The sequence below is a fragment of the Meriones unguiculatus genome, chromosome 15 (genome assembly GCF_030254825.1).
Source record: "Meriones unguiculatus strain TT.TT164.6M chromosome 15, Bangor_MerUng_6.1, whole genome shotgun sequence".
Classification (NCBI taxonomy): Eukaryota; Metazoa; Chordata; class Mammalia; order Rodentia; family Muridae; genus Meriones; species Meriones unguiculatus.
Window position 1 is genome coordinate 37,567,346 of NC_083362.1, and position 24,080 is coordinate 37,591,425.

Here is a 24,080-nt window from a genome sequence, read left to right on the forward strand (position 1 = left end):
TGCTGGGTAAACTCTTTCAACAGCCCTCTGTGGTAGGCTCCTGTCCTGTTGCCTGTTTTCTCCCTCTTCTGATGTCCATCCCCTTTGCCTTTCTGCATGAGGATTGATCATCTTACCCAGGGCCGCCTTCTTTGCTTAGTTTCTTTAGGTGTATAGATTTTAGTATGTTTATCCTATATTATATGTCTAAGGTCCAGTTATAAATGAGTATATACCATCTGTGTCTTTCTGCTTCTGGGTTACCTCACTCAGGATGCTCTTTTCTAGTTCCCACCATTTGCCTGCAAATTTCATGATTTCCTTGCTTTTAATTGCTGAGTAGTATTCCATTGTGTAAATGTACCACAATTTCTGTATCCAGTCTTCAACTGAGGGACATCTGGGTTGTTTTCAGATTCTGGCTATTACAAATAAAGCTGCTACAAACATGGTTGAGCAAATGTCCTTGTATACTTGAGCTCTTTTGGATATATGCCTAGGAGTGGTATAGCTAGTTATTGATGTAGCGCTATTCCTAATTGTCTGAGAAAGTTCCAGATTGATTTTCAAAGTGATTGTACAAGTTTGCATTCCCACCAGCAAAGGAGGAGGGTTCCCCCCTCTCCATATCCTCTAACCAGACACACTAAACCTGTTAGAAGAAAAAGTGGGGTAGAGCCTTGAACTCATTGGCATAAAAGACAACTTCCTGACCAGAACACCAACAGCACAGGATCTAATATCAACAATCAATAAATGGGACCTCATGAAACTGAAAAGCTTCGTAAAGCAAAGGATATTGTTGTCAGAACAAAACGACAGCTTAAGACTGGGAAAGGATCTTCACCAACCCTATATCTGACAGAGGGCTAATATCCAGAATATATAAAGAACTCAAGAAGTTAAAAAGCAACAAACCAAGTAATCCAATTAAAAATGGGATACGGAGCTGAACAGAGAATTCTCAATAGAGGAATATCGGCAGAGAAACACTTAAAGAAAAGCTCAATGTCCTTAGTCATCAGGGAAATGAAAATCAAGATGACCCTGAGATTTCACCTTACACATACCAGAATGGCTAAGAGAAAAAACTCAAGTGAGAACACATGCTGGAGAGGATGTGGAAAAAGGGGAACCCTCCTCCACTGCTCGTGGGAATGTAAACTTGTACTACCACTTTGGAAGGAACATATCTTAACAAAATAAAGGTTAAATATGACAAACTTATAACCAGTTTTACCCCAAATGGAGAAAAACTAATAGTATTTCCTTTAAAATTAGTAATGAGGTAAAGCCTCCTACTCTCTCTACTCTTATTTGATATAGTGCTTGGAGTCTTAGCTAAAGCAGTAAGACAAACAAAAGACTAGAAGGGATATAAATAAAAAAAGAAAAAAGTAAAATTATCTGTACTGACAGAGAAGACTCAAATTCCAGTCAGAAAATTTCTAGATCTGATACAGACTTTCAATATACAAAAGCCAATAGCTTTCATGCATGCCAATAATAAGCTTGCTGAGAAAGAAATAATGGGAAAATTGCATTCATAATAGATTAAAAGAACAAATTCAACCTCAGTTGAGGAAATGTCTTGATAAGATGGAACTATAGGCCATCCTGTAGGACATTTTCTTAATTATTTATTCTTAGTAACTTTTTTACTACAAACTCATTCTATGAAGATATGTTATCCTGTTACCAAAACTACATATGTACGTGACTGATATGGGAAGTGCCAGCCCATCGTGAGTGGTAACACTCCCGGGCTGGTGGTCCTGGGGTCTATAAGAAAACGGGCTGAGCAAGCCAGCAAGCAGCACTCTTCCAAGGCCTCTGTCTCAGCTCCTGCCTACAGGTGCCTGTGATATGGAAGTGTACGCTAGACAAATCCTTTTCACTCAAGTTGGTTTTGGTCATGGTGTTTCATCACATTAATTGGAACCCTAACTAAGACAGTCATGGACTGACATAATTAATACCGTAAAAGTGATACATTATAGAAAGTGATCTACAGAATTAATGCAATACTCATTATAATTCTAATGATATTATTCACTGAACCAGAAAATGAAGCCTAAATTCATACGGAAGTTCAGAGGATGGTAAATAATTAAAGCTTCCTAAGCAGAAAGGACAACACTGTAGGCATCACAGTACCTTTGGGCTTCTCACTACCTTCTAATAGTCCCCATCTCCTGCCTTAACATCCTTAATCTATATGTGCATATATAAATACAAATTTATGTCAAGGCCAGGATAATCTGAAATTATACTAGAGAGCCATCGTAACAAGAACATGAAATACAAACAGAAAATAAACATACGGTTCAATTGCATAGAATAGAAAAATAAGCCCAATGGATATAGCTACCCAATTGTTGGTACAGGTGCTAAAAGCACACATTAGGAAAAGATACCCTTTTTCACAAGTGGTTCTGGGAAACTGTATATCAACATGGAAGAGAATGAAACTAGAGTCGCAAAAACCAATTCAAGATGGACTGAAGACTTAACCGAAGACTTGCAGCTATGACACTGCTAAAGGTGTGCTGTTTGTTTACAAAATCAAAACATCCTATTTTAAAAAAGTGGTCATCTTATTTATGTAACTTTAGATGTTACTTAATGAGATTAATGTTAGGGATTTTATAAGTTTTGCTACAATTAGGATTAAAGTTTTTCTATATTTACTAATTTTGAGTGATGTATTGGAAGTTTTTCTATTTTTGTATACATGCCATATTCTTTGAAGTTTACTAATTATGAAGTTTTCTTTTTTTTTTTTTCTTTTTTTTTTTTTTCAATGCAGTTTATTCAGGAACATTGAACAATCCTCGGACCCCAGGGAAAGCCAGCCCACAGCTTAAATAGCCTCTGGGTAGCCAACCCAGGCGTGCCACGGGGGCAATGCAGATAGGTCCACATACATGGAAGCAAGCCAGATCCTCGGCCTTCCTTAGCCAAATGTGGAGTTGTTTGTGATAGAGAGCACTCACCATTGGGAAGGTGGAAGGCGGAAACCAGCTCCATCTTTAAGGCATAGCATTCCGCAGCTCTCTACAGTTCCCCCTTTTGTTTTAGACGCATCAGGCAAGAGTAGAGGTCTGATCTCTGATATTAGAAATAAATTGGGACTTTGTACAGATGTTCATTTAGGTGTCATCCACCCAAAGAGCGTCAGACCCGTCCGATACCTTTTTCTCAGAGGCGGGACCTGGGGCATCAACCCACATGCAATCAGACATGCTCTTCTCTGGGTCCAAAGCGGCTGACCCTGAGTGCAGTGCTTAGCCTCGCATCCTGAGCGTATCATTTTAGCTTTTTATGGTATCCAACCATGCTTGGGGAGAATGTCCTGCTTCAATGGCTGTAAAGGCCTGAATGATCATGGCTGCATCACACTGTTGTGAGACTCTAATCTTGCATATATACCACAGGCAAACCAAGGAGACCAACACCAGAAGGCCTGCTAACGCTCCCATGCCCGCCCATTCCTTCAGATGATTCATGGCTGCAGCAATCCATGTTGATAATCCTGTGGCTAGTCCTGCGTCCACTCAGATTCTCCTTTATTTTTTTTAGGGTACAGTGATACTATATGCACATGGTGAAGATTTTATGGGTGTCTCCTAAAAGTTTATCTCTTCCCTTGATTTCAGCATTTAAAAGTATTGGGTAGATTTACAGGACTCTGTTAAATATTAATAGCAACACAGTGCACCATTATTCTCGTTTTCATCGGACATCAGTTCTGAAGCATTGCTTGTTCAGGGTGATGCTGGTTCCAGAGCTGTCCTATTCCTGTTAAGGATGATGTTAGTCACTGAAAAGCACTGGTTAAAACTATCTGTGTTTCATACATTGAACTAATAATATATGAATGAATTGCTTTCTGAACAACAAATCAATTTATTTTCATAGCATAAACTATTTTGATTATTAGATATTCTTTGCTATATTATGTCATAGAGTGTTTTTGACTGTTGTGCATTTTTGTGATTTGGGAATGTCCGCATAAAGTCATGAGTTTAATATCCTCCCCTCATCATAGTTTAGCCTGCAGCATTGTTTAGCTTCATAAAATACGTTTGATGTTTTGTGTTTTTTTTCCATTCCTCAAGATTATGTTCTATTAAGACTTGAAAGGACCTCCCCATACAACCAGCTACTTGAGGCCAGTTTTAGAGTGATTAAATTGCTTTTATGATGTTCTGTAATCAGGATTCCTGATCTTGAGCCAGGTTGAATCATTTATGTATTTATTTATTTTTTTTTACTAAAATGATTTTGTTTCAATTTTGATCTCAGCAAATCAGTTTTGCAAACCAAGATTTGAGTAACTGTTTTTAAACCCTCCCCAAATGTTATACAGCCACCACCAGACTAGAAGCATGGGACATGGCAATGGACAGCTAGGGCTTAAAACTGGACCTGCTTGAAAAGGGCCGATAAAGAGTTAAACATACTTGAACATAATTGCAAGCATTTCCTTATCTGCTTTATAGTCTCTCCCCTTACAGTACTAACATGTGGCTTAATTTTTCCATTCGATTTGTTATGATTTTTCCCAAAGATCCAGTTGTTGGCCTTAATTTATAATTTTAATATGATTTTGTTTACTAATTTGATTATATTAGTTTCTATTTTTATTATTTCCTTCCCTCAAATTTTATTAAGTTTTATTTTAAGCTAAAGTCTTTCTGATTGTTTTGAACACTGTGTTTAATCCATCCCCAAGGGAATGATAGGAAATGCTTAATAGAGTGGATTGGCTAAGGTGAAAAATGAGGGCAGGGATAGTGAAAGCAGCCTCAAAAACCTGTGTGGGCAGGATCAGTAGAGGCTGCGAGTCCCAACAGCTGAGAGTTCATTTTGCATAGGAGTTGTTGGATTTTATCAGCCCTGGAGCTGGCACCATGTACAGCAATGCATTCCGAGGGCACCCTCACCTTATAGGGTGCCTGCAGTCCACTCCCCTGGGAAAGCAGTCTGTGCTGGTCAACCTATTCTTCGCTTATCAAGTCTATGTAAGAGAACCTCTGTGAGTGCTGTGCATGGAACAATGTCCCAGTGCAGCCCAGGACATGCAAGGAGGACAGAAATGCTTTGAGTATTTGGTTGCCAATGACAATTTAGTTGAAGGATCACAGAATCTCAAATTAACAAACAGCTTTCTGGAAAGGCGGAGCTTGGGCTAGATCTGAAATCAGGACTCAGTAACAATTACATAGGTATTGAGAGCAATGTAGACAGAGCCTAACAGAGTATGGTGCACACTGAGGGTGAGAAGAAAGTGGCTGAGCACAGCTTTCGTGTGAGGGGGATCTATAGGAGCCCGTGAGTAGCACTGGTGCCTCCCTGAAGCCAATGGTGGGGAAGCCATTAAAGGTGTGTGGATACGGAATGAGCCAATGAAACAATCGTTTCCACGTGCTTAGACTTGTAATTCTATCATTAAGACTGGGTTGAGGGGAGACACCTGAACCAAAAGTCAGTCTGTGCATTAGGTAGTAAAGTATGACCTTAGGGATCACGTGGGTATAAGTGAAAGGATGATTCTGTAAGGTAACAGCTCAGAGTCGGTGAAAGATGAGGCAAGGTTAAAGGTGTCTGTTGGAATTGACTGTTACTTATTTCAAATCCGATGGCTAGAAAGGGATCCTGTTGGAGATGACATATGTTGTACTGAATTTTGGTTCTTTTAGTTTGAGGTTGGGCCTGTAATTCCCTCTGTGAGTGTGGGATGTGAGGCTTGTGTTTAAAGGAGGAGGGGCTGAAAAGTGGACGCTGGACCAAAACCCATAGATGAAGAGGAGTTTGCCAAAGGGATAAATGCAAATGAAGATAGTCAGAGGACAGAACTCTGGAGCTAAAACAGAGTTGTGGAGGCTGTTGGAGATGGAAGTCAGTGTGTATAAGCGCAAAGGTGGGAGGTGACGGGTGGGACTTGCAGCCAGACAGCATAAAATAATGTGCTGAGTTAATTGTGCAGTTAAAGGAGACCTGCTGCTTGGAAGAAGCAAAGGATAGGGTGACCAATAGCATTAACAGCAGCCGTGACAATGGGGTTGGGAGAGGAGGAATGAAGAGTACAACATGAGAATTTCCAGAGTTATGCTAGTATTCAGTGTGAGTGAGCACTTGATGCCTGAGAACAAACAGGCTGACTGTTGATGGTTAAATAGAAAGATCGTCTTAGCAAGCTGTAGGATAGTTAAGATCCAGCGTTAATCTGTTCTTTAAAAATACTTGGAGTTTATCAACAGTGCTGCCTGTGTGGTCCTTCCAGAAGTGTAATTCACATCTTTGAAGTCCCTAAATCAAAGTGACTTTGATATAAGGGTCTTTAGAATAATTGAAAAACCAGTGGCCCTGTTCATTTTTCTTTTCTCTTGAGTTGTTACTTGAAATTTGCATACTTCTCCAGCATAATAAAATTTAATCCAAAGTTCAAGGTAGTTTATATTTTACTAAACCCCTAAGTTTAAGATAATATTTCTTGGGCTGGTGATTTATTTATGGCTGAAGACTATTGCGGAAGAGTCAGCTACCTAGACCTTTTCTTTCTTTTTTATTCATAAGTAGAAAACCCGGAAGAAGCAAAGAAAGAAGTCTTTGTTGTCATTGTTTGTTTCTGATGTGTGGAAAGTGGAATAAGGATGCGGGCACTGATGCCTGACTTAAGAAGCCTCGCCCTTGCTCATGCTCAGAATTGGGGTTGGATGGCTAGAGGATGGTTGGAGTTTGAAATAATGAGAGGGTGCTTGGAAATCAGCTCACCCAGTGGGAGACCCGTGCAAAAATCAGTGTGTGGGTACCTAGAGGAAAATGAAGAAGAGCTGGCAAAGGAGAAAGACGTAGGACCCAGGGAGAGCCCATGGGGCCTGAGGAGTTGGGCCAGTAGTGTTTTGTGCAGAAGAGCCTCTGAGGACCCTCCACAGGGTGAGCACGCCCCACACTGAGCTGCCCCTGGGAAGTACAGCAGAGTTTTTATAGTTGCCACAGAAACATGCTCTCTTCAAGAGCAAATGTACTTCCTCTTTGAGACAGCTATTCTTTCTCTAAAAAGCTTCCACAGTTCCTTGGTTTGCTTTTCGAGTTGGAAATAGTATTTGTAGAAAAGAGTAATTATGTTGCGTCTGTCCAGGCTTAGAGGGACACCTCTTGTGCTACTGGGAAGTTGTTCAGGAAGAGACTTTGGGGGACTCTGGGCCAGGGTACTGCTTCCCTGGTTTAGGGATGCTCTCAAGTGAACCACAATTCTGAGGTCCAGGGACAGTGGAGGTCCTAAGGGTCATGAACCAGATGAGAATTTTTTCTATCATGACTGGAAATTTGTAGTGAACTTTCTTCTCCTGGACTAAGAAATCTATTCTCCTGGCTATGAGGTCAAATTTCTATTATAAAGAATTCTGCCTACCTCCAATATTTTCTATGTTTTTGTCAAAAAAAATTATACTTTTTCATGTTAAATGACAATGTTATTTTTTCACTTTCCATCTGGATACTATGTTCCATACTTTTGTTCTTGTGCAAAAGATAAAAATAAAGATCTTTGACTCACTGTTTCAGTACAGCTTAACCAATTCAGTTCAGTAAGTCACTGCTGGCCCCAAACATAGAGAAGGCCTACAAGCCTCTTCTTTTAAATGGCATTTCACTGATTCACTTGCTAATTTAAAAAAATGTAATTTTTTTCCAAACCAAAAAAAAAAAAAAAAATCCAACCCTATAACTGGGAAATTTGGAACACAAACCTTTTTTAGTTTATATGGTATTCAAAATTATATATAAAATGTCTAATGACAATGATAGAAAAATCTGAAAGGTAGAAACTAAAAATCTTTTTAAAATGAGGAAGGGTATAGTGGAGAGATGGCTCAGAAATTAAGAGCAGAATGGAGTTTGGTTTCTAGCAAGTTGAGAGGCTCACAACTGCCTATAATTTCAGCTCTGGGACCTCAATGCCTGTATCAGGTCTTAGAAGCCACCTGAACACACAGTCACAAACACACACACCAACATACACACACACACCAAACAGATAGACAAAAAAAAAAAAAAAAAAAACGCTCTGAAAAGAGTTGCTTATATTCTTAGTCTTCCATGAAATTGGTGAAGAGTTCCCCTCTGCTTGAAAATAATCATGGCGGTTTTGTGTCTTTCTCCTTTTTTCACAGGGGTTGGAATCACAGCTGTGCCATTCATCCCTTCAGTCTGTTTCTCACAAGGCCAATGCTGAGTCTACCAGTGCTGGGCAAGCCACTATTGAGGGCATTGAAGATACAAAGGTAGAAGCTATGTAGGGGTAAGGAGCTGCTTATTTGAGGTGGAAATACGAAATTATGGATAATTGTAATCTGTGATATGATTCACTGATTATAGGACATGTCTGTGGTTGCAGGTTCAAAGGGATGGGAGATTACTACTTGGAGCTTTGAAATAAGGATGGCTGAGCTTTGGTGAGCCTATGATGTCAGAAACAAAGCTCAATACAGTAAGATCTAGAAGAGGGGCATGAGACAGAAGACCCCAAGGCAGTTCTAGGAGAGGCTAAGAATGAGGAGTGGTTAGTTAAAACAGCGTGTGCCTTCAGGTGGAGAGTGTGGCCAGAGGACAACAGGATGAGAGGGAGACTTTCCACACAACATCATCTGGATAATATCAAGATTTGAAACGCTCTTGTAGTTGGACTCCTTTCTTTCTGGTTAGGGACTGTTCCTGTATATTTGTTTAAGTACCACACTGAAGCATTATTAGGGTTTTGGAATTTTGACATGATTTAGATCCTTAGAATCTTGGACTTTCTAGAAATAAGCTTGCTTTTCAACTTAAAAACTGTTTATTAGTTAAACTTTCATCTTCAGTTAAGCTGAACTTCTCCTTGGCACATATGCCCACGCTGCTGGACAAGAACCATCAACTCTAAATAGATCTCACACCAGCTTATACAGTACCAAGCATGAGTAATATCTAGAAGCCATTTAGTGCCATCATCGTATCATTTAGAAACTGAACAACAAGGAGCTACTATTGGTTTTCACATATTTGCCATTTCTTTCCAAATACCAAGTACTTTTAAGACCTTAGTTGGCTATTCTTATGCTCACTTATGTTCAGTGTGTCTCTTTACACACCATGAGCATCCTCCAAACATTTCCTGCCTATGATAGGAAAATAATACTGAGCTGAGAAGCAGAAAGTCAAAGTCAGCCAAATACATTGTAAGTTAAAAACAACAACAAAACCTCTTTGATTCTCCCCAATATAGGTTCACTGGATTGAGAATATATATATATATATATATATATATATATATATATATATATTTTTTTTTTTTTTTCTGAAGTACTGGCTGATGGCTGTTTAGTCACTGTGCAGGCATGACTTCTGTCTCATAGAGCACCGAACGCCTCCACTGAAAACAGAAGGTGGTAATAATTTGTAACTTGGAATTGAACCACACCATTTAATTAGCAAGTATTTTAGATTTTTTTCTCTCTCCATCAGTCTCTACCCACTGTGGTTACAACATGGCCATTTGGACCAAAGAACCTTGGAGAAAGCCAGAAAAATCTTCAGTTGCAAAGTACAAAGAAATAGAACATTGTCTCCCTCAGCCCCCACACCATTTGAAGGGAAACTGCCTTGAAATTTGGTTAAGAAACACACACACTCACGGGGGGGGGGGAAGGAAGGGAGAAAGAGATGAGAGAGAAAGGTGACAGGAAAGAGAGAAAAGAGAAGAGAGAAAGAGGTAGGGAGGGGAGAGAGAGACAGAGACAGAGGGACTATAGTGATGTAAGCCTGACAACCTGAATTCAGTACCCCAGGGTCCATGTACAAAGCCAGATGGGGTGGCAAACATCTGTCATGCAAGCACACCTATGGGGAGATGCTAGGCAGACAGAACAGAACCTCGGGGAAGCTGACTGGCCAGTCAGCCTGCAGCACTCAGAGCAGGAGCAGACACAAGGTAGAGAGGTGAGACTGAAGTTTTCCTGTGACTTCCATATGTGTTCTGAGGCATGAACTGTTTTATTCTCCCTCCCACTTTTTCTCTCCTTCCCTTTCTTCACACTAACACCCGCAAAGCTTGTAGAAACTTTGGGCAACTCAAAGGTTAAAGAAAGGCAAGAAAGAAAGAAAGAAAGAAAGAAAGAAAGAAAGAAAGAAAGAAAGAAAGAAAGGAAGGAAGGAAGGAAGGAAGGAAGGAAGGAAGGAAGAAAGAAAGGTATATTCTTTCCCATTAAGGTTTTCAAAATTTTAAAGCAAAAAATGGTTTCCTAAATAAATAGTAATGTTACACATCCAGATAGAAATTTAATGGCACTACAGTGAGGAGATGAGGCAAGCTGACAGCACTGGAGAGGACCCCGTGGAGACACAGGGCGTGAGCAGTGCTGGGTGGATGGGAGACAATGGGAAGGATGCATGGAAAACTGCTAGAGAGAGGATCCGATGAAGGAAGTTGCAGTGTAGCAAAAGGGACGGTGTGTTGTGGGTAGAGGGCTGGCTTGAATGGTCTCAGGGGAGGGTTTCTATCCACTGCAGAGTCAGGACTGAGAGGGTGACTAAACTCCCCTTCATCTTGTTTTCATGGTTCTCTGTGGACTTGGTAGTGTGCCCAACCTGATCTGTGAGCACAGCACTCACTTGGTACCAAGGAATCCTTACCTTGCTTGCTCCTTCCTGCAACCTTTGTGTTTATGGGTGCCTAGAAACCCTTTCCCAGATGCTGAATGTGAGTGAGAGAGCCAGACATTTTGAAAGCCAGGTGAAGGCGTGTGAGTTTGCTTTTGGACACTAGAAGGGGACTCTGAAACTTTGGAGAAAGAAAATTATATGATAAAAACTGTGTTTTCTCAAGATAACACCAGCAGCAGTGTGGAGGAAAAGCAAATTACAGAGAAGAAAAGCCCAAGAGAGGGATACCTGTCGCTGTTGTCACAAACATCCCGGCTAGTGGGCCTGGGTTGAGGGCTCAGAGGCTGTGGGTGTTGAAGAGAGGAATAAACTGAATTATATCTGACAATACACAGATGCAGAGAATGTAAACAATGAAGAAAAGGGCCTGGGATCAGAGTCACCTTTTAAATGCAGATTTCTTTAAGGCCCTTTCAGCCAGTTTGTTACTTTTATATGGTTAAATAGATTTTCTTTACTGTTGAGTTCTGGTATAAAATGTGAGACTTCAGAAACAATGATTGGATGAAGCCAACAGCTTGATATCACCCTCAAATCGTTACTGCTGTTGAAAAGCTTTGAGTATATAAAATTATTTAAAAATAAAAAAATATTAAAAAAAGAAAAGCTTTGAGTGGAGCCTTGAGTATGGGAGGCACATGTATGAAACATGAAGGGTTCCAGGGGGAGGATCGGGGCTAGTGAACACAGCAGCTCTTGCCAAGTTTGTTAGAGAATGAACAGAAGTGTCGGCTGTACCTCAGAGACTTGGAGCTCCCTTCCACTCAACACGTTCAGCAACAAGATTCAATTGTGCTTTCAAAAGGTTTCTAGTTGAGGACCTTGATGATGAAGGGACCGTGCTGTCTGTGTTAAGGGCTTCCCGGTTTCTTCTTGACATGAAAAGTCAATACAATGTGCTCCACTGTAAATTGCTCTCTTTGTGAGGAAATATTTTGGCTGCTGTCATCAGCTTTGGCTCTTATGAACTGCAAACCCACTCTGCACATGTATACCGTAGCCTGTCAAATTGGGAATGGCTTCCGAAACAATACCCATCAAGCCACCTGTGACTTTACCAAGGACTTTGCAGTTGTTCACGGAATGCTAAAACTCCAAGAAAGCACCTTTTGACAGCGTGTGAGTGTTAGGCAGGATTTCACAACACCCACAGGTGTGCTTCTATTGAAAGGAATTGCCATACCTGTCAGCAGCCATAGCATCAAAATAATTCCAATTCCTATGGAGTACTGGAAGCCAGTGATGTCAGAAGAGAGAAGCGGGTAATTTTCCATTCTTGAAGTGCTTAAAGTGGCAGGAGGGAAAGCTGAATGGAGGTGTCTAAGAAGCATCATGGTGGACCTACTGTGAAACATGCTCCAAAGGAGCAGGTGCCTTGTAAACAAGCAGAGAGAAGTGTGTATGTAGGAGAGGAGGAGCCTTTGGAACTGAACGCGTTAAACCTGGAACAAGGCTGAGGCTCTCCTTTTCTCTGGCATATTGAACAGACTGTGGAGGAGGAACTGGAATAAAAATCATCAGAATAAATATTCATTAGCTAAAATATGTTTTATTATCAGCAAAGAAACAAGAATTAATTCATTCAAATGGCTTCTATTGAACATTTACTTTGTAAAACACAACAATAATACAAAAAGAGAGAATAAATTACTTTCTGAGAGTCACTGTAATGACTAAATCATTATTTAACTAGGAACAGAGTTGCCCTTTGGTAAAATTGGAATGGGATGGCTTTCAAAGTCCTTGATTTCCCACCTCCCTGCTTTGTTCTCTTCTAGCTTTTTTTTTTTTTTTTTTTTTTTTTTTTTTTTACCAAGTCTGCTTGCTTTTTCACCCATTCTGTCTTTAGAACACAGGAGACAAGGTGATCCCACCCTGTGCCCAGGTCTTCAGTCCCAGCTGCATGTTATGCATGTTAGTGCCCTGGCTTGGACTCTCCTGGAGTCTCAGATTGCATTTCTCCTGCTGGGGTCCTGGCATTCATGGCTTGAATTCAGCCATGACTGAGAGGCAAGAAGTCTCAGACTCTGCTGCCCACTCCCCACATACTCTAACATAATTCAAAAGAATTCTTTCAATTTTAGTGTTTTATATTTATTTAGCCTCTGTAGGCTTAGTTTTTTAATCAGCTACTTTATTTAAAGTTCTTAAATGCCTTTACCTCCCTTCCAACCCTGTCCCCCACCTTAAGGAAGAGATTAGTAGGGAAAGGGACTGTAGACCTCTTTTATCTACTTCCTGCTGATAGGGGTTGATAGGTTCTTTGGGGATTACCAAACTCAGTCATCAGAATACCTGCAGTCTAGTCAACAGCAAAGCAGCAGTAGCAACAGGCCTGAGCAAAAGCATAACAATTCAGTGTAAGTGGCTAGCCTCTGCCCAAATGGCATGAGTCCACTGAAGTGGCAAAACTGCCAAAGTAGCAAAAGCGTTTCTCTGAAGCATTTCTCTTTTCAAAGACCATTGAAGGATCCAAACCATTGCAAAATGTAGCAATGCAGAAGTTTTGTCTCACTGTCTATGGGCTTCTATTTATCCCTTCTCAGAGTCCACACAAGGATGTTTTCTAGCTCACAAAAATCATGCCCTTGAATTAGGTAATTTTCAGCTGACAAACATCATGAACCTTTTCACAGGGCTGTTTTCTGTGGGGCCTATTTTACCCAGGGGGAAACATTTCTACATCCCACACTTGGGACCAAAACAAAAAACATATTCACATGACACAACTGACCTTCCAGAGAAACCAGAAACTCCCACTTCAAACCTTTTCCCTACTCTGTGTATGTGTGTGGTGTGTTTGTGTGTGTGTGTGTGTGTGTGTGTGTGTGTGTGTTTGTGCTTACACATGTGCATGTACTTGCCGCAACGCAAGGTCCAAGGCAACTCTGTGGCGGTGGGTCTCTCCTTCAACCATGTTCTTTCTGGGAGCGGACTTCAGGTTTGGTAGCAAGTTCAGGTTTGGTAGTGAGCCATCTTGCTGGCTTTCATTTTTCATATTTTATTTCATTGTTTGAAGATTTTATACATGCATACGATGTGTTTTGCTAAAAATATATCCTCGTTTCCTCTCCGTATTCTCCATACCACTACCCCATCAAATTTCTTGTGTTCTGTTTTTTTTTGTTTTGTTTTTTCTTTTCTTCCCAGTGAGTCTGAATGATGCTGTAATATGTGTATAGGCTACCTCTGGAGCACAGCAGCCTCACCGGGCCACATACCTGAAGAACCTGGCTCTCCTTCTTCTAGTAGCTGTCATTTGACACTAGCACTTCACCTGGGAGTAAAATTCCCTGATTCCCTTTCCAACCCACGCTGAGACTTCTGTCTGGCTTGATCTTGTGCAAGTCTTGTATATGCAGTCATTGCTATTGTGAGTTCATGTGTATATTCTTTTGAATTATGACTGAATATATATACATATATGTATATGTATGACAGGGTTTCTCTGTGTAGCCTGTATACACGTGTAATTCTAGGACTTGGAAGGCAAAAGCATGAGGACTGAGAGTTCAAGGTTCACTTGGGCTGCATAGTGAGATTATGCTCCTGTCTCAAGAAAAATAAAAAAAAAGAAAAAAAATAATCATTATGTTGCAGAGGTAAAAACTGGTTTATAAGAAAAGATGCAAAATCAATAATTTGCATTTTGATAAATAACCTTCTTTAGCCCACCTCACACATTGTGTGAAATCTGGCATTTTACTGAAGTTCTAATTAGCTACTGATTTTTGCAGTGTGGAATCGCTTTTTGGCAAATGTGTCATAATATGGTACTTATCACACTCTTAAATTACATTTGAAGTAGGATAATCAAGCCTATTTTTCACGAGAACACTGATTTCCTCCAGCTGTTTATTAGTTGTATTAAGCTCCCTTAAATCTGTAAAACTCAGTAATTTCAGAGCTGAGGTCTGATTCTTGCTTTTCATTCCCATGATAACTTGGGCCTCTTGCTCCCACTCCCATACCTGCTTGTTTTCTCCACTTCGAGTCTTTACTGCCACTTCCTTGTTCCCCCTTTTTTGGCTGCTATTTTTGACCACAGTTCTACTCCAGACCACAGTGTGTCGCATCCCAAACACATGAGTAACTTCTCATCTCATCTGGGTGTGGTGACAGGATCTTGCTCTGATGTAACAGGACAGAGCTCTCGGCACTTAGAAGGTGTCAGAATTACCCGGAGTTCTTGTTAAAATACAGAGTTTCTTCCAGTAAAGTCTGGGGTTTGAATTTTCAAGAAATCCCCAGGAGAGGCAGAGGCAGCTGTTGGGAAACACACTCTGAGGACCATGAGGGTAGAGTTTGGGCTCAGGATTCATTTGGTCAATGAGGTGTATGAGAAGCCTTTCTGATGAGGAGCAATAGACTCTTGTTTTCTCTTCTGTTCAGTTTCCTGCCTTCCTAAGTTGGAGGCTATCTTCTCAGGGAGAGCTTGTTGCTCTGTGACCACCTTGATGCAAGGGCAGCAGGAAATCTCTGCAGTGATATTCTGGCATGGAGCTTCTCAGTCACCTCAGAAGGGTCTTGTCAAGTGAAATGATTTTGTCTTTACAGTCTGACCTTGTGTCTGGTTTCCTGTGATTTGACACTAAAGCACTCAACACACATTCAGTGAGTACTTTTCTCAAACTCCCTTGTTATCCTCTACATGACTGGGATAATGACTTAGTATCACAGAACGATGACCCCTAAATCATGATGTCTTCTCTTAATCTTGGGTTACAAGACAGATAACTCAGGTAAGGGGTTAGAGAAAGATGCGTACGCTGAACATCTCTGTGGGTTGAATATTAACAGGCCAAAATAACACACTCAGTGATGTGCTCAAGCTGCAGCAATGGATTGGAGACAAAGTAGGGGAGAGATGCCCATCAAGTTTGCAGAGGAAGGCTAGAAAATGTGTGAAGTGTCCAGGATTCTCTGATGTGAAAGGAATGTCATACTTATTTCAGGACCTTGTAGACAAAAAACTATTATTTGGAGGAATTTATAAAGTTCCCCATGAAGAGACATGCTTTCCAGCTGTCAGTAAATACACATGAAGAAACAGTATGTAGGAGTGAACTCTCTACTCAGCTGTCCAGGTTGAGAGAGACAGTACTTATACGTAGTTGATATCACGGTTAGTCTTCCTGCTCAGCTCTGACTGGATTTGGATCACCTTGGAGATACATTTCTAAGTATGTCTGTGAGGGAAGGCATTTCCAAGGAGGCTTAGCAGAGGAGAGTAGACACACCCCAAATGTAGGGAGCATTGTCCCCTGGGCTGGTGTGTTGGATTAACCAAAAAGAGGGAAAAGAAGAAGAGAGAGACCGGTAGCAGTGTTTTTCAGTGTTTTTCTGGCTGTGGACATGTATGAGCAGCTGCCTTACCTTCCTGTTGCTACAGCTGCTCTTGATGCCACGTGTTCTCTGACACGGGGGACTGCACCCACAAACTGAGCGGCGTAATCAGCCCTTTCTTCTTTAAGCTGACTTTTTCAGGTATGTTGTCCAAAAAGAGAAAAAGAATGGATCGAGTTGATGTTTACTGGACATTCGTTGATCAACTAGGCACACGCGTATTGGTTGTAAACACTTAAGTAATCCCTGAAAACCAGAATAACGGTCCCATCTTTTAAGCACAACTCAAATGGAATCTTGTTATACTGAAGGAAGGTGAAACTTCCACTGACAAGCCATGTTTTGAAGTTGTTTTTTTTTTCTTTCTTCAAATGTCTAGAAAAGACTAAAGCTAATGAAGATTTCAAGGCTGCCATCAGGCAGTTCCATCAGGAGCAAAGCTGCCACTGTTCAGACTTCACCACTCCCAGCCACAGGAAAAGGTAGACAGTTGTGAGAGTTTGCATGTGGAACCAAATTCTAGTTTCTCAGAATGCCCTGAAGAAGGTAAAACTATAGATTCAGACTACTTTGCTGCAAGACCTGATAGCCATAGAAAAACTACATCAAACACACACACACACACACACACACACACACACACACACACACAAAAGAAGGCAGAAGGCAGATTAGACGGGCAGCTGGGAGCTGTGTTATCACAGGTCCTCGAGAAATCAGCAAGACCAGAAATAAGGCAGGCTGCAGGCAATTACAGATTGTCATTAAAGTTAAAAATATGACCCACAGCACTGTTGCTGTATTGCTTTAGGCTATAAAAGTGCCATGCTGTCAGTGTGACACAGAGCCTGGGAAAGGACAGTCAGAATCTATGCCATTTCTGCACTTTGTGACAAAAAATCTGTATAATTTTATATAATTTAAATAGGTAAGCGTAGATTGCTTTTCACAGGAAGAGAAGGTAGACAAGAGACACGTGATGCACTTGAAACACAGGATTCAGATGGCTACTTCCTAATTGCTTGGGGGGGGGTTGAATGACGAGATAATCAGCATCAAGAATGACTGTGTCTCACTGTTACTTACATCTCAGAGTCAAGAACCAGAGACAGTAGATAACACAGGTATTGTAGTTGGTGAATTAAATAAAACAAATAAGGGGTTATGGTCAAGTAAATAACGCTTCAAGTAGGTGTTTAATGGAAGGTGCTGAAAAAATCTGCAGCAATAGAAGGGCTTAGATGAGAGAAGATTGAATTCTGAATCAGGGCACTGGGATTAAGCTAATGTCAAGAGGAACATTCCAGTATGGATCCATTCTTTGTGTAACAATTGAACCTCTTCTCAGTGTGGTAGAGCACAATTTAACTTAAGAGGGGTAAACGTGCTCAATAGAAAAGGTTTGGTAAAGAAGAAAGGATTTTTTTAATGTCAAGGGCAAAGCAACGTGTAATTTGATTTTTAATCTGCAGACAGTAGGTAGTATCCAGTGATCAAACAGAGCAAAGAATAGGCTGCTAATTGAAACAGAACTCGGAAACATTAGTGAATTGATTGCAAGTGACAAAGCAGCTGGATTTGTCAGCATTTTAGCAGATGGAATAGCTCTGATTGATGAAATGACAGGGCTCTGAAACAAAACTGGAAATTAAATGTACAGCCAGATACTCCTGGCACTGAGAATATACAATTGCATAAAATTCGAGAAACAGGCCAGGAAAGGATCTTGAGAATGCTCCCGAATGATGTTAGTGAGCACAATTGTTTGTCACTTGGTTTGAACCTGCCACTTCTGATGACTGCTAGTAGCTTGAGAGTTGGCGTAGAAAACACTTGATATCATTGCTGGAGATTAGATGGCAAAAGCACGGAAAACAGGACTGCTTAGAACGATGTTCCCTGGGCACTCATTTTGCACTACTGCTCCACGGGCTTTGTCATATTAAACAAATGCAGCCCTTTCCAATCTGTGTTCACTGAAGCAAGAGAGACAACCCCTGACCCCGACCCCCGCCAAGATGCCAAAGACACTATGAATAGGTGCTTTGGTCAAGTTAGTCTGGAAAATATATATGATATAGTTCACTAATGGAAAGTTCCATAATAAAGCGAGAATTTCCCAAGCTTTTATGTTTACGGAAATGAACTTTTAAAGAAAATCTATAATATTGCAGGGGGACTATTGCTCTTTGGAGACAGGTGGCCTATCAAAAACACTCTTTTCCTGGGCTCTTCCAAGCACCTACTGTCTTCTGGGGGCGTGGCTTAATCCTGAAAGAAATCTGCCTCACTGTGAAATGTTTATGGTTCGCATGCATGTGGGCACATGCTTACCGTTTCTGCCTGTAGACCTCTGTGCAAGAGTCAGCTTCTCTTGATGGCCATAGATCAGATGGGGTTCTTTTGTGCTGAGGACATTTTTTTCATGTCAGGTGGAATTCTAGGTAAGGAGACTAGTTACTGGTGATGTAAAGTTGGGTAGTTCCACTTTTTAAATGTCAATACATTAGAATGAATATCCTTTCATAACACACATGCACATACACACACACACACACACACACATTTATATATATGAATTGTGGTCCTGAGAATTGAACTCGGGACCTCAGACATTCTAGGCAACTGCTCTGCCATAAAGTGACAGCCTGGTCCTTGCTTCTTATGAGACAGTTTCACAGAATTGTTCACGCTGGCTGTGGAGTCCTCTATCGCCCAGCCAGGCTTTCTATTCTTCATCCTCCTGTCTTGGACTCACAGGTATCTGAGATTTTAAACCAGTAGGCCTGAGTAATTTTTAAAATTAAAGCAACTGTCAGAAAGGGTCCTGAGAATATTTTCCTAAGTTCATAGAATAAAGTGAATTTTAAATGACTTGAATGCTCCATCACATTGAGGGGCATAAGCTGTAGTGATGTAATTAAACAACGACCGTTTCCAGCATAGTTTATAACTAGAATTTCCCTGAAAACTAGAGCGATTCTCCAGAGAAGCAGCTCAGAATTTAAATGGATATTTTATGACTGAGTTAAACCACCAATTTTTTTTTTATCTCCTTAACTCTCTGACCCATTTACAGAAGCCAATATTGAGAAATCAGTGCTTCCGTGGCACATGGCTGAGGGTACAGCTTTTCCAAGTAGTTTCTTGGGCACTTGGCTGTGACTGTGTGGACCCTGAATACCATCCCACTGAAGAATGCCGTGTGAATCCTGGGGGTTTCTCTGCGATGTCTGCTTCAGCCTGATTACCATGTGTCTTCCATTTTCTTGAGGGAATCTTTCTGCAATAAGCGTTCCGATGCCAATGAGAATAGACCAAAGCCAGCACAGCTCCTGAACAGCTTCAGTGCTGGGGCTGGTGTGTATTCTCATTTCATACTGTAAAACCACCAGGCGGGATGGGTAAGCTAGTGAGAACGGTACCTACATGACAGTCAGCAGGTTGTTCAGGGGAACGACTCATTGTTTCAGCTATTTTTCTTCAGGTTATTCCAGGTAGCAAGTGAAATCATGTTTGACAGATAGGCAGTGCAGCTGCTGTAAGCAAATTGCTAAGTAACTAAGTAAGTAAATAAATAAGTATCTAATATCTGTCTTTTCTACTTTATTTTTTTTTTTAAGGCAAACTCACTGGCCTACTTTCAGATGTTTTATCCAGGAGTGAACATTATGTTTTGAAATCATAATATCTGCTGTCCTGATTTCCCCAAGGCATTAATCTTGACAATTAGAATGGAGATTGAGATTAAAGCAATCAGAACTCCACTAAAGAAAGTACCTCTCCTGAATGGGATTCAGTTAATGAAATATTTTCTTTGGTTTGAAGTTTCCTATAAGGAGAAATTTTCCCAGAATTCCACTGAATAGGGTGTGGCTGGCCTTCCGAACGTGACTAGATTTTGCTTATAGAATGTCAGCAGCCTGACCTGCTGAAGGGTTGATTAACTGAGGAAGATTTCCCTAGAGAAGCCAGCGGAGTGGCACACACTGGTCCTACGTGGGCTAGTTCTTGCATAGCTGCTTACCAGGGTAAGAACAGTGTGTTTCAGGTAATTATTCTGATGGCTTGCTGATGTGTATGCTCATTTAAACTGCCTTTGGGAAGGCTGGGAATGGATGGACAAGTGTGGTCTGATTAAGAGAGCAAGAAGGAAAAGGGAAGGAATTGGAAAAAGACAGGTATTTTACCATTAAAACAGTTATGTACATGCATTTTCAGTGGTTACATTTTGGAAGCTGGGCTCAGACTGATAAGAAAATCAAAGGTCAGAAGGCACTGCTTGGCTTCAGCAAATATACACAGACATTGGCTAATGTGGCAAAAGATAATGTGCGTGTGTGTCTAAATTAGAATCTACTCTGGCGGGCTGGTCACAACCAGGTCCCCCCCCCCCCCCCATTAAACTAGCAGTGTTTACCGCACCTATGATGGTGAGGCAGGCACCCCCTGAGACCCAGGAACTGCAGCACACCATCAGGAACTGTGATGGTGAATCATGATTGTCAACTTCATTGGGTTGAGAAGCGTCTAGGGGATTAGGAAAGCACACTCCTGGGTGAGTCTATGAAAGCCTTTCCAGAAAGAACTGAGCTTAACTAAGGGGTAGCCAAACTCTGAGGATAGATGGTGCCGTCTGGCCTGGTAAAAGCAACAGGGATTGGGAGAAAGTCCTAGAGCACTGGCGTTCCATTTGTCTGTTTCCAGCTTGTCACAGAATGCACTATCTCTGGCTTTGGACCCTCTGCTCTCAGGGGCTGAAAGCTTTGAAACCACAAACAAAGCAAGCAATTTATCCATTTGCTTTGTTTTCTCAGGTATTTTTGTCATAGCAGTGAAAACCCAGACTGTTGCCAGAGATGGTGGGCTGTCCATTTTAATGACTGACAGGGAAGACTGACAACTCAGGAGATGCTCAGCTTTGGGAAACAGCACAAAATATTACCAAGATCACAATACAACAGTTGTCTGCACAAATCTGGTTTTCGAAGAACCCCACACTGAGTGGCATGAATTGCAGGGCACATCAGGACAGAGCAGTATCTGGTGTCCTGGGACTGCCTTGGCAGAGACATTTCTTGTGGAGAGTGACAAGCTGTCAGTAACAAGCGAGCCACCCTTCCTTACTGGTTGCTAAGAGTTTGGCCTCTTAGAGAGTTTCTCTATCGAGCTGAGCTCTGGGTGACAAATCTTATTCTCTCAACAACTTACACAAGATGAAATGCTGCCTTAACTGGGTCAGCTGGACCTTCTGCGACTCTTACCTGACAAGAACTTTTGTCTTAGGGAATCACTAGGCTCTTGGATCCTGATTCTGCCTGTTACGGACTGAAGGATGCTCCTGGGTACCATAGCCACATCCTGGGAATAGGCTTGCTGGAAATAATGGCTGAGTGACATGTGGGAGCTTGAGCATGGGAAGGAATGGAGTTTTTAGAATATTTCTGGAAAGATTATTTTACTTTATCTTTCTACCAATATTTCTCACTTTCTGTAACTATGGAAACTGCATCTTTTCAGGTCTGAGAAATCCTTGGATCTTATGAAGACTCACTACTACTGGAAATCCCCTTCCTTTCTGCCTAATGATTCAGTCAAGGGGACAAAGTGTTCCTGCTTCAGTTCCCTTCCCTTCTGATTCTTCTTTGATTATTCATATCCCTATGTAAGTTGTCTTAAATTTTTGTTAGATTTTACCTCTTTAAATAACTGGAATTCTCCATGTGTGAATGCTCAATTTTCTTGTATTTGATGCTCGTTTATGTAACTCTATTTGCTGAAAAGACCTTTGATTGCCTATGGTTTTACAGCAGCAAGTTTGACAAAAATCAAAGTATTCATGTTCTGTGAGAACCCAGATTTAGATTGGGATTTTTGTTATTTTTACAACCTATTTAGTACCTTTGAATCAAAACTATATTGGTTTAATATTTCAAGTTTATTAAACTATTGATTTAAAAAATAATTGGAATTCTTTTTAGGGTTCTGACAAAGAAAGTAAAAACAGTATTTGTGGATAGGTTTTCACCATGATGGGTTGATAAGCATTGAGACTGGCAAGCTTGCTCGTCTCAAGACCATTGAAGACTTAGGAACATTTAAGAAGAACAATACTGAAGAATTACTAACACTTAGGCTTACCCTAGAAGAAACGCAGGGTAGCCAACTATGCAGGCAGTGTCTTAGGGTGTCTTGCTGTGAAGAGACACCATGACCATGGCAATTCTTATAAAGAAAAACATTTAATTGAGTCTGGCTTACAGTTTCTGAGGCTTAGTCCATTATCATCATGGTGGGAAGCATAGTGGCATGGAGGCAGACATGGTGCTGGAGAAGTTCTACATCTCGATCTGCAGGTAGCAGAAAGTGAATTGGCTTGAGCTTCTGAGACTTCAAAGCCCACCCCCTACCTAAACACTTCCTCCTACAAAGCCACAACCATTCCAAGGTGCCAATACCTCCTAATAGTGCCACTCCCTCTGAGCCAATGGGGGCCGTTTTCTTTCAAACCATCACAGGTAGATTGAGGTAGAATTCTGTATTAGGGTACCCAAGAAAGAGGTGTCTAGTTTGGCTCACAGATTTCCAGAAGTTTCATTTCATCACAGTGATGAGGGTGTGGCCAAGAACAGTAGTTATATCCTGGAAGCAGAGAAAGGAGTACTCTCTAGGCTTCTCTTCCTTCCTTTTGCATCCCATCCAAGTTCTTGACTTATGGCAAAGTGCAACCAACCCACATTCAGGATGTGTCCTTCCCTTTATTTCTCTCTAGAAGTATCTTCACAGACACATCCTGAAGTATGTTTTACTTTCCATTCTAAGCTAATCAAATTGACAGTTGAGCCAACTTGGCATAGAGCCATGTGTGGGATAAGACAACAGATTTATTCTCGGTGTTTGATTGGGTCAAGTTGCAAACGGCCTGAATTTAGGGCTTAGGTTTACCAGACCAGTAATAGGAAGAGTATTAGTGCCCTATAGCTTCTGTAAAAAACGATCACAAACTTAGTAGCTTCAAATGAGAATGTTCTCTTCTTTTACCAACCCAGACTTCATAAATCAGAAATGGATTTCACTGGGGTCAAATTAAGTTGTCAGCAGGGCTATACTTCTGGAACCCCAGGGAAACATTCTCCTTGACTTTTCCTACTCCAGGTGCCACCTGAGTTCCTTGGCCTCTGTCTTCTCCTTCCAGATTCAAAGTAGTAAAGCATCTTTATAGATTTCCCCAATTGTTTCTCCCGTGTCCTTTCACTTATACAGATCTCTGTGATTATTTTGGTCCCACCCAGAGTTCTGTCCATGTACAAAATCCATTTCACCATTTGAGAAAATGTGTTCTTGCATGGGCTCCAGGACCGTGAGTGCCATTGAAGTAGTATCAGTCTGTCTATCACAAGAGACATTTTGCACAGAGACAATAACTGGATATATCATTTCGTATACCCAAGGGGAACATGGGTAAGAAGAGAAGAGACAGCATCAAAGAGCAAAACCTTCAAACTTGACTTTCTGTTGCCACCTTTCCTATGCTCTCTTTCTTTTTCCAACGTCTGCTTCAGTATTACTGTGTTACCCCTTCCCTGTTCTTAGGCTCCTTATCAACTAAGGCTTATGGCATTTATCAAGGTAAAAGGAGACTACTTCATTCCCTCTGTTTTCTTGCCTGCAGCCTTGCAATGCACAAACATTTCTTTAAAAGAAGAGGAAACCTTGATTGCTTGGAAGAGTGGCCAGCTGTGTCACTTCAGTGACCTGCCCTCAAAAGCATTTTAGTTGTGCTACTGTTAAGTGAGGAGCATCCTTTCTCTCTGTTTCAATAATGGGGAAATAATTGTGTTTTCAATACTAGAACTGAACTGCTGGGTTATTGATGAATTCTTAATTGATTTGAAATATGAGAAAGCTCATGCCCTGTTCTGAAATAATTGCCTTAGACCCTTGAGGACTCTATGTGAATTAAACTATGAAAATGCTTACTGAATGCTGAGTTTCTTTTGGGTCTCTGCTCAGTGCTTGACCTGCACAGTGATTTGCTGTGGGCCAGA